Source organism: Neofelis nebulosa, chromosome 6 (assembly GCF_028018385.1).
Source record: "Neofelis nebulosa isolate mNeoNeb1 chromosome 6, mNeoNeb1.pri, whole genome shotgun sequence".
Taxonomy (NCBI): domain Eukaryota; kingdom Metazoa; phylum Chordata; class Mammalia; order Carnivora; family Felidae; genus Neofelis; species Neofelis nebulosa.
This window is the reverse complement of record NC_080787.1, coordinates 32,087,757-32,104,528: the sequence shown is the minus strand read 5'-3', so window position 1 is coordinate 32,104,528 and position 16,772 is coordinate 32,087,757. Positions and strand designations below refer to the sequence as shown.

At 37.9% G+C, this 16,772-nt stretch overlaps 1 protein-coding gene and 1 pseudogene across 6 annotated transcripts in view; one reads left to right on the top strand and one right to left on the bottom strand.

The window, feature by feature from the left end:
• Positions 1-16,772, bottom strand: part of EXOC2 (exocyst complex component 2) — a 282,492-nt gene that overhangs the window by 22,736 nt on the left and 242,984 nt on the right. The window lies entirely within an intron of this gene.
• On the top strand, positions 8,202-10,623 carry LOC131514800 (serine/arginine-rich splicing factor 10-like; annotated as a pseudogene).

Sequence of the window (16,772 nt, the reverse complement as noted above, 5' to 3'; positions counted from 1 at the left end):
CAGATGTGTTTCTAAAAAACTAAACATAGATTAACCCCTTGGTTTTAACTGCCTTTTGAGTTTTCTGGCTCAGTTGGTTGAGTGTCCAACTTCAGCTTAGGTCATGATCTCAGCCCATTTAGTGTCCAACTCTTGATTTTGGCTCAGGTCATGATCTCACAGTTCATGAGATCAAGCCCCATGTCAGACTTTATGCTGACAGTGTAGAGTCTGTGTGGGATTCTCTCTCTCCCTCTTTCTCTCTCTTCCTCAAAATAAATAAATTTTTAAAAAGTGTTGCTCCAATTCTAGCTGTAGGAGGATGTCAATTCTTTCAAAGATCTGTACCAAAAAAAAAAAAAAAAAAAAAAAAAGCCTATAACAGTGGCAGGATGCCAGAGGTTGCCTCACTTGCTCATGTGGCACTATGTCAAAGGACCCCATCAAAACACAGGTGACAGAAGGTAGCAATCTTCTTTTGGGTGGCTAGACTGATCAATTTGTTCTTTTCTGACCTCAAAGAGGAAAGTACATGGAGATCATGACAAAAGGAGAGAAATACAATTACTCAGAGTTGAAAGAGAACAGATTTGGGTTTTGGAGAATGTAAAATTGGGTCTTCTCACTAACAGCTGAGCTAACTTCCTTGAATGGAACAGGTTAGATTTATAAAGCAAGAAAGAGGTAGTAAGGATGCCAAGAAAGATCCTAGAGCCATCAGAGAAGAGTTGTACCTAAATTTTGTTATTAAATTGGCTGAGGCCTTGAAGTGGATGGCAGGGTTTAAAGGGACCATGGTCATGGTACCTGGAGACAGGACCAGGATTTTATTTTAGGTTATGGTACTATTTTCAAAAGTTCCATGTCTATGACAAAGGGACCATTTTGTAGTTGATTTTGGTGGTATATGTTTCCTTCCGACTAGACTTTATTCTAATTTTAAGATTATTAACATTAATGGTTGATGATGACTTTTAAGTTCATTGAGGTAACAGAAAGAATACTCAATGTAAAGCCAGAAGACTTGGGATCTATACATAATGATATGACCCTAGACAAAGATCAGTTCACCTTTTAGCCTACTTTACAAAATGTAGACATTACAATGTCTGTTTTGCTATCAGAGCTGTTACAAAAATGTGATATATATTTATTTATTCCCTTATTCTTTAAATATTTTTTGTGTATCTATTATGTGCTAGGCACTGACAGGTGATGGTGTACAAAAGAGAACAAAACAGAAACGGCCCCACCCTAAGAGAACTTATCTCCATGGTAGGGAGCACTTTGTAGATTACAAAACAGTACACATATTTCAGGTAAATTTTTTTTTAACAAAGACATAAATAGTTGGGTAATAGGTATGGTAACTAGAAAAAGTACACCAATTTATTTTTCTGAAACACACAGTGAGAAGATTGGGCATTGTTTTTTTTAAAAAATGTTTATTTTTGAGAGACAGAGCACAAGTGGGGGAGGGGTAGAGAGAGAAGGAGACACAGAATCTGAGGCAGGCTCCAGGCTCTGAGCTGTTAGCACAGAGCCCGATGCGGGGCTCGAACCCATGAACCATGGGATCATGACTTGAGCCGAAGTCGGATGCTTAACCAACTGAGCCACCCAGGTGCCCCTGAAGATTGGACATTCTAACACATCATGACTGTCACCAGGCTACAGCATATCCTAATTGTAGGTAAAGTTCTTTTGAGTGGCACCAGCGATCTCTGAACAGCTTAAGAACAGGACAGAGGCAGACTGCCCAGATACAATACCAAATGTTACTGGGATGTGCTAGAACTGGAGAGATTTGTCTTTGACTATACTCTTGTTTTGCTAGTTTACACAAAGTTCTCTAGAAGTTGGAATTTTGGTGAAACTGTTTTGTCATACTGTGCACTGGTTTGGAAAGAAGGGCTGAATAGAACATACTAGCAATTGTTAGGGAAGACCTCTCATGTCCTCTTGGCGCCAGCTCTCTCTCCTCCCACTGTAACAGCTTTCCACTGATTTATAAGATGACCTGATTAACATCTATCTACCTTGCTAGATTGTTAACTCCACATGCATGGGTATCACCTTTCACTTACCTTGTCTTTGTATCCTTACTACCTACCACAGTGGCTGGCCTGTAACACAAGTTCAGAAATAAAAGAAGGCAAACGCCATGTAGGTCTTGCTCACTAGTAAGCTCCCTTAACCCTCTTAAATAAATTGATAAGTGAATGAATGAGTGAACAAATACATCTGAGAAAAGTTTTAAATAATATATAATTTTGTACTTGAGCCATTCACTAAAAATGTACATGCCTCAGTTTATGTGTAAAGGAGATACTCTGCTAAAGCATGTATCTCTTACTTCTCATAGGGTTAAAGAAAACAAAAAACAGTCCTTTCAAAATAATTTTTCAGGATCCATTTGAAAAATATAGTTTGGATAAATTAAGTATAGCAGCATAGAATGCTGTTAAGTCTAAATACATTAGTTTGACAAATATGCTTTGTTTTTCTGGCTATATACTTAGCAAACCGCTATTTCAAATAATAAACTTAACATTTTTGAATGTTTTGAATGTTCACTTGATACTTGATACTCAGAAAGAGCTCAGATATATTAGGACATAATGAACATTTAGCTATGTGTTAGGAAACCAGGGTTTTAGCTTTAGCTTCAACATTAGTGGGCCATAAATGCCACATTTTACTGTACTACAAGGAAATGAGCTGTCCATGTGAATAGTGCACACAGAAAAATAAGGCAAACTGACTGTTTCTTGGAGTTACAAATGCTACATTATTATGATGTAGTAATAAGTATTGTTTTTAAAAAGGTTCCCGTTTAGATAAGCCCCCACAACTTTCCAAGGGACCGAGAACAACTTCTAAGTATTTATAATATGTATCTCCTCTACTCTGTGAATATAAAATTAGAATGTGTCATGCTATTTGACCAAAAAAGTGTCCCCACCCACACAGTATCAATCTAGACTATCAGTTAGCAATTAATCTAGTAGCCCAGTGTGGAAATTCCCCATGGAGAAAACAAAGCTCATCTGTGCTCTGAGCAAGAACCTGTAGGCTTCTCGCAGGGTGAGCTTCCTGTAATTGGGCCTGGACCACATACCATCTTCTTCAACAATGAAGGTCTTGATTTTCATACATGAAAGTGGAAAAGAAGTCTTTTCTTGCTCTATTTGCCATTTTCTTCTTTTAATCAAATAGGGAGGGCACTTGATTTTGGAATGGACATACTACTAAAAATATTTATTGAGTGCCTATTACTATTACATGGCAGACTCTCTTCCAGGCACTAGAGATATAGTAGTGACCAAAATAAGAGAAATTTCATAAAAAATAAAGCCCCCTCTCCTCACATTCTAATGGGGACACTACCAGAATTAAGAGAACACAACCATCTTGCACACGGGAGAGAGGCTTACATTATCTATAAAACAGCACAAGAAAGTAACTGCACAAAAGAAAATTGTTCAGCAAACACTAAAACCCACACTGGTAAACAGAGGACTCTGTTTGATGAAATCCTCAGCACCACTGTGAAAAAAACAATTCCCTGACATGTTGGAAGGATCTTAGTGTTGCTTTTGGGCCAATCTCATGAAATAATGCCTAGCAATAACCTAATAATAGATAATGTACAGGTGTGTACAGAATGGCTTGGATTTACATTTTAGCTGGACAATCAGTTAATAAACCGGGGCTTCAGGTATTCTTTCAAGTATGGGAAAATGTTTTATAAATTAAAAAGTGTTACATAAATGGGTTTGACTCCTCTTATAATAGTAATTTGGACAAATCACTAAGCAGACTTCTCTAAAGAATGTCTTTATAAGAACAGAATAGTGAACATTTTGGATTAATCAGGTCTTTCTTCTTGATTTCTTACTTTGAAAAACATTAAATGCTCACTGAAAAGAATTAAAACACAGAAGTATAAGTTTTCATAATAACAAATAAAAGTCCAATAAACTTCTCCATCAGTCTCCTTAGTATGGCATGTAGTCTTCCCAATCTCTTCCCATGAATATAATTTTTTTCTCTAAAAAATGAGATTACACTACACATTCCAAGTAAAACTTGTTTACTTCATTTTGTAACATATCACAAACATTCTTCCATGCCAGTGTATATATATTTACCTTATCATTTTCAAGTGCTGCCTTGTATCCTATATTATGGATGTACCATAATTGATTTATTCTGTTATTTACGATTTATTCATTTTTTATTTATTCATAATTTATTCTATTATATTAGACAATTATATACTACTATAAATAATTCTGCAGTGAACATCAATCCTTATATTCTCATAGAATAATTTATGTATGATATATTCCTAGAAATGGAATTGCTGAGTCAAGGGTTTTCAGTTTTGATCAGTTCTGCCAAACTGTCATTTAAGGCCATAAAAATTATAACCTTGCTTTTTCATACCTTTTTGTTTTCTTAACTTGGATTTTCTAATTACTATAATTAGTAACTATAATATATGCTCCTTCTCTATGATAAAGACAAAACTTTCCATTAAAACACTAAAATAAAATTTTAATCAAAACACAAAGGTCAAAGGAAATTTACTAAAATTTACATGAGACTTATGCTCAATCTAACTACATAAAGACTGTCTAAAACAGAGCTGGAGAGAAAGAACAGTGTATAATTACAGAAAACAACTGCTACACTACTTGAACCTATACCAAGAGCGCAAACTTTTCCATGAAGCATTTCCTGTCTTAATTGGACAGACGACTCCTTTAAACACAGACTGATTTCAAGGTACGCTGCCTAATGTTGTTTTGAAACATGATACTCTTCAGTCAGTACTATAAGAAATCAAACTTTGGAAACTCTGGAGATACTACCTACTTTATAAACCACATTTCCTGTTTTTAACCCCTATGCCCTAAGGCAGTTATCAGTCCTAGTCTACAGATAAAAATAGATTGAAAAATACTATAAATATCCCACAATGTACTTTTTTTGGTAAAACTGAAACACTACATGAAAACTTTTTTTTTTCTGAAATAAATTATTCAATTACACTCTTAAGGCACATTATTGAAATTACTGCCTATTAAAAAAAGGTAACCAGGAACTGTATCAGTATTGACAGACAGAAAGGCCTAAATATTCTACAATAAAATTAGTTTTGCTGGAATAGAGAAAGGGTTTTAAGTTCCAGGTCTTCATGTTTTAGTTTGTTCATTCCTAAGTTGATTTCTTTGCCAAAATTGACAGAGTGTCTTTGCCATATAGGGGATTTTAAAAGTGAACACTTGAAGAGAGGATATGCTTCATATGTAGTCTCTGAGTGAATAACCTCAACCTCTACAGTTCTCAATTTTATCAGAATCTTTTTTTGGCTTTAATTAATATGATCTTCTATATTTTATTTTATTTTTAAAGTCTATTTCTTTTGAGAGAGAAAAAGAGAGGGAGGGGCAGAAAGAAGGGGAGAGAGAGGTTCCCAAGAAGGCTCTGTGCTGCCAGTGCAGAGCCGAATGCAGGGCTCAAACTCATGAAAGTGTGAGATCATGACCTGAGCTGAAACCAAGAGTGGGGCACTTAACCAAGTGAGCCACCCAGGCGCCCCATGATCTCCTATCTTTTAAATAAGAAGAGGAAAACTTTGTCTCATGAAAAGAGAAAACATTGCCAGCAGTGAAAATAACAATAAAATTATTTCATGGCTTATGTTTTCCATTTTTAGGAAAATATTTCTATTTATTAATAGTTTAGCATTCATATACATCATAGACAAATGTCTTTCAAGACTCAAAAATGAGCAAGGGTATCACAACATCTCCCATTCCAAAGTTAAAGTCTGATGGGTAAAACAAATTATGAGTTACACTACCATAAATATTACAGATCACCTCATACATTTAACAGAGAATATCAGTTTCATCATTTGATACATGATATACTGAATTTCAGACCTAAAGGTAGACATTTAATCAATTTAACATCAATTGATAAAACAAACTCATTTGTTTCAATTTAGCCTTCTGGCAGAAAATATTTTTTTCATTAGAAAGTACTTCAATTAGCAAAGTCAAAGAGACAAGAGACATCATTTTAACTATGCAAAGGAATGCATTTTGTTTTACACTTACAACGTTTTATTACATTTGTATATAACATTTCATAAACAAGTCTGTAGTGACTTTAATTTCAAAGTCTCAAGTTGTTGTTTTTTTAAAAATAAAGATGACCTCAATTAAATCACAACTAATAAAATGGTTATGAGAGAAGCCAGGCTGAAGAACATGGCACTAAAGCCTGACTGGTTGGGTTAGAATCCTGCCTTCTCTAGTTAGCTGTGTGGGCCTCTGTGATTCAGTGAATGAACACACAGAAAGTGCTCTACCACTGTCTGGCCCACTGTAGATGGTATGAAAATGCAGAGTGGTACTATCCATGTTATGGAGCAGCTATTGTATCTCTATCAGTGGAATCACCACTGTGGAGCACAGCAAAGAAGTAATAACATAAAGTCCGTATTCTCAACATTTGGTCTTGGCCTGGGTGGCTCAGTGGGTTGAGCATCCGGCATCGGCTCAGGTCCAGGTCATGATCTCACTGTTCACGAGTTCAAGCCCTGTGTCAGGCTCTGTGCTGACCGCTCAGAGCCTGGAGCTCGCTTTGGATCCTGTGTCTCCCTCTCTCTCTGCCCCTCCCCTGCTCGCATTCTGTCTCTCTCTCTCTAAACAATAAATGAACATTAAAAAAATGTTTTTAATGAGACATGGTTGATAAAAAAGTTACATTAGTTTCAGGTGTACAACACAGTGATTTAACAACTCTAAATATTATGCTATGCTCATAAGTGTACCTACCACTGATCACCACACAACACTATTACACTACCATTGACTGTATTCCCCATGTTGTATCTTTCAATGGTGACTTATTCATGCCATAACTGGAAGCCTACACCTCCCACTCCCCTTTGCTCACTTTGTCCATCCTCCTATTCCTTAACCTTTTGGTAAATAATAGTTTTTCCTCTTTATGGGTCTGTTTCTGTTTTTTTGTTGGTTTTTAGATTCCCCATAAAAGCAAAATTGTATGGTATTTGTCTTTCTGTGTCTGACTAATTTTACTTAGCATAATATCTTCTAGGTCCATCCGTATTGTCACCTCACACCAGCCACAACAACTAGTATCAAAAAGACAAGAAATAACAAGTGTTTGTAAGGATGTAGAGAAAAGGGAACCCTTGTGCACTGTTAGTGGGAATGTAAATTCGTGCAGCCACTGTGCAAAACAGTTATGGAGGGTCCTCAAAAAACTAAAAATAGAAATACCATATGATCTAGTAATTCCACTACTGGGTATTTACTCAAAGAAAGCAAAAACACTAATATAAAAAGATATATGCATCCCTATGTTTACTGTAACATTATATACAGTGCCAACATATGGAGGTAACCTAAATATCCATAGATAAATAAATGGATAAGGAAGATGTGGTGGAATATTAGCCTTAAGTGAAACATTAGCCTTAAAAAGAATGAAATCTTGCCATTTGTGATAAAATCTTTTAAATCTTTCAATAAGTATCTTTTAAGCCTAACTGTGACAATTAAAACTACTAAGCAATTGGTTGTTAAATGTTTGAAATGATGAAATTGAAGAAGCATTATAGCAAGGTAGAAAGGGCTTTGATGGTAGCATCTGACTTTGACAAGCTGTTTACCTACATTAGCCTACATTTGCATTATCTATAACGCTGGATATAAAGTTTATTGTAAGGACTATCAACTACAAAGGCACGGGAACTCAATAGTAGCAAGAAGGAGCAGGAAAGGTAGTAACAACAACTCATTTTATTGCTAGGATTTTGTTTCTCTGACTCTGCAACAAAATTTCTTTCCAATATCTGAATTCTAAGTTATTTTTTCTCTTGAGGTTATTAACAATTACGCAGTTGCTCTTCCATCTTCAAAATCAATGCTTCCTTTTATTACTCTACCAAATTTATTGCGAAGGGAAGATTCTGGTACAGTTTTATCCAAAAACAAAAGTAACCTCTTTATTCTTCCTGATATTTTTATCTTTCATTATAGTAACATTTATAATTCTATCATACATTGAAATGATCCAATATAAGTCACTGTTTTTCACAGAAAAAGGAAAACTGAATACACATACTGTCCTTTTAGCAAGCCGCCACTTGTTTCTTCAGCTGGAGTAGGACTATGAGACCAAAGCCTATGAGCCCTCATTCAGGGAAAGTGGCAGCTCTCCCTCTTCATACCTTGTTAGGGGTACCTCGGACAGAGAAAGGCACAAAGTGCTTTTGTAATCCAATTATTTACAAAATATTAGGATGGGCAAAATTATATAGTATTGTTATCTCTCTGGTCTCCTATACCCTATATACTTCTCCAATAAGAATGATAAAGTTAGAATTTAGAGACAGAAGAACAGGGCTGAGGTCCTAAGTCTAGTATCTTGAACAAGTCTGATTCCTTTTCTGATTCTTCAAATTTTAAAAATCAGCCAAATGGGGAACATAAAATCTTACTCCAATGAGGTTGTTGGAAGGATAAAATGTGATAATGTATGTAAAAATAACAGTTAAACTGTAAATTATTTTTATTTAAAAATGGACCAAAATGCAGTATCTTAACAAATTCATCAAGTTTTCAATATGACCCAAAGCAAAATGATGTTTGGTATTTCATTTTCAATGCTACAAGCTTAAAAATGACAAAAATGGGGCAACCTACATGTTTCCATTTGTACAATTATGACTTACTGTGTTACCAGGTCCTCTCTCATGCTCTTTCTAAAGCAGTGTACACAAAAGGTGTCACCTACATTTGTACAGGCATCTGAAAACACAAATGCTACCTGTTTGAAATGTTTTCTTATCAGGAAAAAATGTTAAGACTTAGTATAATTCTCATATTGGGAAACCATTCATTTACTAAAATACTCATTTGTTCAAACATATGTTGAGAATCCACTATGTAAAGGGACTTCCTATGGTGGGGACCCCAGTGGGACTAAGGCATGGTACCTGCCATCAAGAGGCATAGTCTTCAAACTTACTGATTATCCAAGTTATAAGTAAAATAAATTTGAACCCTCTTGATATAAGATTATAATGTGTGATACATAACATCTGATATATAAAACTATGTGCCACTATGTTAATAAATAATTATATTGTTTAAAACAAATACATAAATGTATAAAACATAATTTATACATGTAGATGTATATTATATATTCCATGCATTAAAAATAAGAAAAACAGAAAAGGAGAATGTAAAAAGGAAATAAAAATTATTTTATTAGTTTAAATATGCTAGGTTATGTTAAAGTTGAAAAAAAAAAACAACCAATATCATCTTAACACAATAGCAAATGCATGTCCTCATGAGACATGTCCAATGGGGGCCAGGGGTCTTGGCTTATGAGGCTTCACCTTAATATAAGTTTTCTAAGTTTGACATTTAGCAGAACAAAAAATATTTTTAAATTGAAATAACAGTGATTTGAAGGTCTGAATGTTCATTTTGTTTAGATACTTGGATTTAGTGACTTTCATAGCTGAAAATGTCCTACACAAAATATTACACAAAGATACGTATTTGAAAAAGGTAAGCAATTGGCTGTACTTACTAAATGATGATACTCTGTTTTTCAAGATTTTTAAATTTTCAGTTTTTCCCTCTTTTAAAATTAAGTATAACTTACAGAGGGCTGTCACAGTGGATCCATTTGGCTGAGAGTGTCTGAGGATCTGTGGACAGTTTACTGAGCCCATTAATGCCCCTGCCCAGACTCATGTTGCTGTCATATCACGCTACCTGTGCGCACCCCTCCCTCCCAACGCCATCTCTGTTTGTAAGGAATGTGGCCCACAATATCAGACTGAAGGTTTACAATGGGAATTTGGTCATTATGGTCCTATAGTTCATATGTATGCTCCACTTGATTTTTATACCTGCTATCCAAGAGGATTTGTTTATGTTCAACCAAGGATGTGTGACACTGAAGATGCTTTTCGTAATTTGGATAGAAAATGTATTTATGGATGCCAAAATGAAATACAGTTTGCACAGAGGGATCAGAAGACTCCAAATTAAATGAAAACCAAGGAAGGGAGGAATGTGTACAGTTCTTCACACTACGACGATTATGACAGATACAATATAGATGCTCTAGGAGAAGTTATGAAAGATCAAGAAACTGGTAGTTTGATTACAACTACAGAAGTATTTATAGCCTTGGAAACAGACCAGCTGGAAGACCAAAGTATAGCAGAAGCCATTCTGACAATCATAAAATTCAAACGCTGCCATTGATCTTTTCAAGATCAAATCCAGTTCAAGATCACAGTCCAAGTCTCAGCTCAAGAAAGAAATGAAGGCTATCCTGAACAGAGGCAGCCAAGCGTTGCCCTCCCAGGGTAAGGAAAGGGCATCTTCCCTTACCCACCCTCCCCAAGCCCACCAGCATGGTCAGACTTCAGAGGGAAACACAGTGCCACCTAGTGGAGGCCAGAGTTGCTTACACCAAGTCCCACTCATCTGCACTTTGGAGCCGCATTTCCACTGAAACAAGGCCCCCTGAGAATCAGCACAGCAGGCCCCTCCCAGAGAAGACCAGGACAAATCCCTTCCACCTGTTTAGTCTACAGATCATAGGGTGCTGCAGCTCTAGGGGTGTTTCAGCTCTAGGGGAAACTGGATCTAGCTTTATTTGGGTTTCCTTTTATTTGTTCTTTGCTTCTGTTTTTGTTTATAGTTTTTTTTTTTCTTTCTATTTCTTGGATAAAGAACATTTTTGTTCTATTTTATTTTATTAAAAATTTATTTATTTTTTTCTCTCTTTTCTCTATCAAGCCTCTCTTACCAAGCAGACTGAAACACACTTAAGATCTAACTTCATTTACTGAAGTTTTTTCATTTTGTTTTAATTTTTAATATTTTTAATAATTTTTTTTAATGTTTATTTTACTTTTGAGAGAGAGAGCAAGCACACAAGTGGGGGAGAGACAGAGAGAGAGAGAGAGGGAGACACAGAATCCAAAGGAGGCTCCAGGCTCTGAGCTGTCAGCACAGACCCTGACACGGGGCTTGAACTCACAAACCCTGAGATCATGACCTGAGCCAATGTCAGATGCCTAACCAACTGGGCCACCCAGGCACCCCTGATTTTTATTTATTATTTTATTTTATTAATTTTTTTCTTTCTCCAAAATGACAACACAGAAGACTTCATCCAGAAAAGAAGAGCAGGAAGAAATGACAGCCAGGGATTTAATTGACACAGATATAAGTAAGATGTATGAACTAGAATTTAAAAGCACAATTATGGGGTACCTGGGTGGCTCAGTCTGTTAAGCGTCTGACTTCAGCTCAGGTCATGATCTCGCAGTTCATGAGTTCAAGCCCCATATTGGGCTCACTGCTGTCAGCCTGTCAGTGTAGAGCCTGCTTCAGATCCTCTGTCTCCCTTTCTCTGCCCTTTCCCCACTTGGACTCTCCCCTAAAATAAATAAAATATTAAAAAAAAGCTAAGAGTGCCTGGGTGGCTTGGTCAGTTAAGTGTCTCATTTCAGCTCAGGTCACATCACAGTTTGTGAGTTCCAGCCCCACACTGGGCTCTGTGCTGACAGCTCAGAGCCTGGAGCTTGCTTCAGATTCTATGTCTCACTCTCTCTCTGCACCTATCCTGGTCACACTGTCTCTCTTTCTCTCCCAAAAATAAACATTAACCCCACCGCCCCACAATTATAGGAACAAGCTGGGGTTGAAAAAGGCATAGAAGACACAGGAAAAATCCCTTTCTGCAGAGATAAAAGAGCTAAAATCTTGTCAGGCTGAAATCAGAAGATGCTATAACCAAGGCACAATCTTGAATGGATGCCATGATGGTGAGGATGGATGAAGCAGAGCAGCAAATCAGTGATACAGAACGAAAAATTATGGGGAAAAATTGAAGCTGAACAGAAGTGTGAGACGAAGGCAGAAGGATCATTATACAAGACTTAAAGACCTCAGTTATTTATTAAAGAGGATTAACATTCGTATCATACAGAGGGAGAGGGAAGATGGCGGCATAGGAGGACGGTGGGCTCACCGCGCATCCTGCTGATCACTTAGATTCCACCTACACCTGCCTAAGTAACCCAGAAAACCACCAGAAGACTAGCAGAATGGAGCCTCCAGAGCCAAGCGCAGACGAGAGGCCCACGGAAGAGGGTAGGAAGGGCGGAGAGGTGGTGCGCGCTGCATGGACTGGCGGGAAGGAGCCGGGGCGGAGGGGCAGCCTGCCGGCCAAGCAGAGCCCCCGAGTCTGGCTGGCAAAAGCGGAGGGGCCGGATGGAATGTGTTCCGACAGCAAGCGGGACCTGACATCTGGAAGGTTATAAGCTAACAGCTCTGCTCGGAAAGCGGGAAGGCTGGAGGACAAAGGGAGGGAGAGTTGCTGAGCCCCGAGACGACAGAGCTCAGTTTGTTGGGGAACAAAGGTGCTCACCAGTGCCATCTCCCTCGCCCATCCACCAGACAAAATCCCAAAGGGAACCAGTTCCTGCCAGGGAACTTACTCGCTCCGCGCAAACACCCAACGCTGTGCTTCTGCGGAGCCATCCCTCTGGCAGCGGGTCTGACTCCCTCCCGCTGCCACAGGGCCCCTCCTGAAGTGGATCACCTAAGGAGAAGCGAGTGAAGCCTGCCCCTCCTGCCCCCGTGCACCTTGCCTACCCACCCCAGCTAATATGCCAGATCCCCAGCACCACAAGCCTGGCAGTGTGCAAGTAGCCCAGACGGGCCACGCCACCCCACAGTGAATCCCGCCCCTAGGAGAGGGGAAGAGAAGGCACACACCAGTCTGACTGTGGCCCCACCGGTGGGCTGGGGCAGACATCAGGTCTGACTGCAACTCCACCCACCAACTCCAGTTATACACCACAGCACAGGGGAAGTGCCCTGCAGGTCCACATCACTCCAGGGACTATCCAAAATGACCAAATGGAAGAATTCCCCTCTAAAGAATCTCTAGGAAAAAACAACAGCCAATGAACTGATCAAAAGGATTTAAATAATATAACAAATAATATAACAGAAAGTGAATTTAGAATAATAGTCATAAAATTAATCGCTGGGCTTGAAAACAGTATAGAGGACAGCAGAGAATCTCTTGCTACAGAGATCAAGGGACTAAGCAACAGTCAGGAGGAGCTGAAAAACGCTTTAAATGAAATGCAAAATAAAATGGAAACGACCACGGCTCAGATTGAAGAGGCAAAGGAGAGAATAGGTGAACTAGAAGATAAAGTTATGGAAAAAGAGGAAGCTGAGAAAAAGAGAGATAAAAAAATCCAGGGGTATGAGGGGATAATTAGATAACTAAGTGATACACTAAAAAGAAATAATATACGCATAATTGGTATCCCAGAGGAGGAAGAGAGAGGGAAAGGGGCTGAAGGGGTACTTGAAACCTGAAGAAATAATAGCTGAGAACTTCCCTGAACTGGGGAAGGAAAAAGGCATTGAAATCCAAGAGGCACAGAGAACTCCCTTCAGACGTAACTTGAATCCACCTTCTGCACGACATATCATAGAAAAACTGGCAAAATACAAGGATAAAGAGAAAATTATGAAACCAGCAAGGGATAAACATGCCCTAACTTATAAAGGGAGACCTATAAGACTCGTGACTGATCTCTCTTTTGAAACTTGGAAGGTCAGAAAGGATTGGCATGAGATCTTCAATGTATTGAACAGAAAAAAATATGCAGCCGAAAATCCTTTATCCAGCAAGTCTGTCATTTAGAACAGGAGAGATAAAGGTCTTACCAAACAAACAAAAACTGAAGGAATTTGTCACCACTAAACCAGCCCTACAAGGGATCCTAAGGGGGATCCTGTGAGACAAAGTACCAGAGACATTGCTGCAAGCATAAAACATACAGACATCACAATGACTCTAAACCTGTATCTTTCTATAATAACACTGAATGTCAATGGATTAAATGCGCCAACCAAAAGACATAGGGTATCAGAATGGATAAAAAAACAAGACCCAACTATTTGCTGTCTACAAGAGACTCATTTTAGATCTGAGGACACCTTTAGATTGAGAGTGAGGGGATGGAGAATGATTTATCATGCTACTGGAAGCCAAAAGAAAGCTGGAGTAGCCATACTTATATCAGACAAACTAGACTTTAAATTAAAGGCTGTAACAAGAGATGAAGAAGGGCATTATATAATAATCACAGGGTCTATCCATCAGGAAGAGCTAACAATTATAAATGTCTATGCACCGAATACCGGAGCCCCCAAATACATAAAACAATTACTCATAAACATAAGCAACCTTATTGATAAGAATGTGGTAACTGCAGGGGACTTTAACACTCCACTTACAGAAATGGATAGATCATATAGACACACAGTCAATAAAGAAACAAGGGCCCTGAATGACACATTGGATCAGATGGACTTGACAGATATATTTAGAACTCTGCATCCCAAAGCAACAGAATATACTTTCTTCTCGAGTGCACATGGAACATTCTCCAAGATAGATCATATACTGGGTCACAAAACAGCCCTGCATAAGTTTACAAGAATTGAAATTATACCATGCATACTTTCAGACCACAATGCTATGAAGCTTGAAATCAACCACAGGAAAAAGTCTGGAAAACCTCCAAAAGCATGGAGGTTAAAGAACACCCTACTAAAGAATGAATGGGTCAACCAGGCAATTAGAGAAGAAATTTAAAAATATATGGAAACAAACAAAAATGAAAATACAACAATCCAAACGCTTTGGGATGCAGCGAAGGCAGTCCTGTGAGGAAGATACATTGCAATCCAGGCCTATCTCAAGAAACAAGAAAAATCCCAAATACAAAATCTAACTGCACACCTAAAGGAAATAGAAGCAGAACAGCAAAGGCACCCTAAACCCAGCAGAAGAAGAGAAATCATAAAGATCAGAGCAGAAATAAACAATATAGAATCTAAAAAAACTGTAGAGCAGATCAAGGAAACCAAGAGTTGGTTTTTTGAAAAAATAAACAAAATTGACAAACCTCTAGCCAGGCTTCTCAAAAAGAAAAGGGAGATGACCCAAATAGATAAAATCATGAATGAAAATGGGATTATTACAACCAATCCCTCAGAGACACAAACAATTATCAGGGAATATTATGAAAACTTATATGCCAACAAATTGGACAACCTGGAAGAAATGGACAAATTCCTAAACACCCACACTCTTCCAAAACTCAATCAGGAGGAAATAGAAAGCTTGAATAGACCCATAAGCAGCGAGGAAATTGAATCGGTTATCAAAAATCTCCCAACAAATAAGAGTCCAGGACCAGATGGCTTCCCAGGGGAGTTCTACCAGACGTTTAAAGCAGAGATAATACCTATCCTTCTCATGCTATTCCAAGAAATAGAAAGGGAAGGAAAACTTCCAGACTCATTCTATGAAGCCAGTATTACTTTGATTCCTAAACCAGACAGAGACCCAGTAAAAAAAGAGAACTACAGGCCAATATCCCTGATGAATAGGGATGCAAAAATTCTCAATAAGATACTAGCAAATCGAATTCAACAGCATATAAAAAGAATTATTCACCATGATCAAGTGGGATTCATTCCTGGGCTGCAGGGCTGGTTCAACATTCACAAATCAATCAACGTGATACATCACATTAATAAAAGAAAAGATAAGAACCATATGATCCTGTCAATCGATGCAGAAAAGGTCTTTGACAAAATCCAGCACCCTTTCTTAATAAAAACGCTTGAGAAAGTCGGGATAGAAGGAACATACTTAAAGATCATAAAAGCCATTTATGAAAAGCCCACAGCTAACATCATCCTCAATGGGGAAAAACTGAGAGCTTTTTCCCTGAGATCAGGAACACAACAGGGATGCCCACTCTCACCGCTGTTGTTTTACATAGTGTTGGAAGTTCTAGCATCAGCAATCAGACAACGAAAGGAAATCAAAGGCATCAAAATTGGCAAAGATGAAGTCAAGCTTTCGCTTTTTGCAGATGACATGATATTACACATGGAAAATCCGATAGACTACAACAAAAGTCTGCTAGAACTGATACATGAATTCAGCAAAGTTGCAGGATACAAAATCAATGTACAGAAGTCAGTTGCATTCTTATACACTAACAATGAAGCCACAGAAAGACAAATAAAGAAACTGATCCCATTCACAATTGCACCAAGAAGCATAAAATACCTAGGAATAAACCTAACCAAAGATGTAAAAGATCTGTATGCTGAAAACTATAGAAAGCTTATGAAGGAAATTGAAGAAGATATAAAGAAATGGAAAGACATTCCCTGCTCATGGATTGGAAGAATAAATATTGTCAAAATGTCAATACTACCCGAAGCTATCTACACATTCAATGCAATCCCAATCAAAATTCCACCAGCATTCTTCTCGAAACTAGAACAAGCCATCCTAAAATTCATATGGAACCACAAAAGGCCCTGAATAGCCAAAGTAATTTTGAAGAAGAAGACCAAAGCAGGAGGCATCACAATCCCAGACTTTAGCCTCTACTACAAAGCTGTCATCATCAAGACAGCATGGTATTGGCACAAAAACAGACACATAGACCAATGGAATAGAATAGAAACCCCAGAACTAGACCCACAAACGTATGGCCAACTCATCTTTGACAAAGCAGGAAAGAACATCCAATGGAAAAAAGACAGTCTCTTTAACAAATGGTGCTGGGAAAACTAGACAGCAAC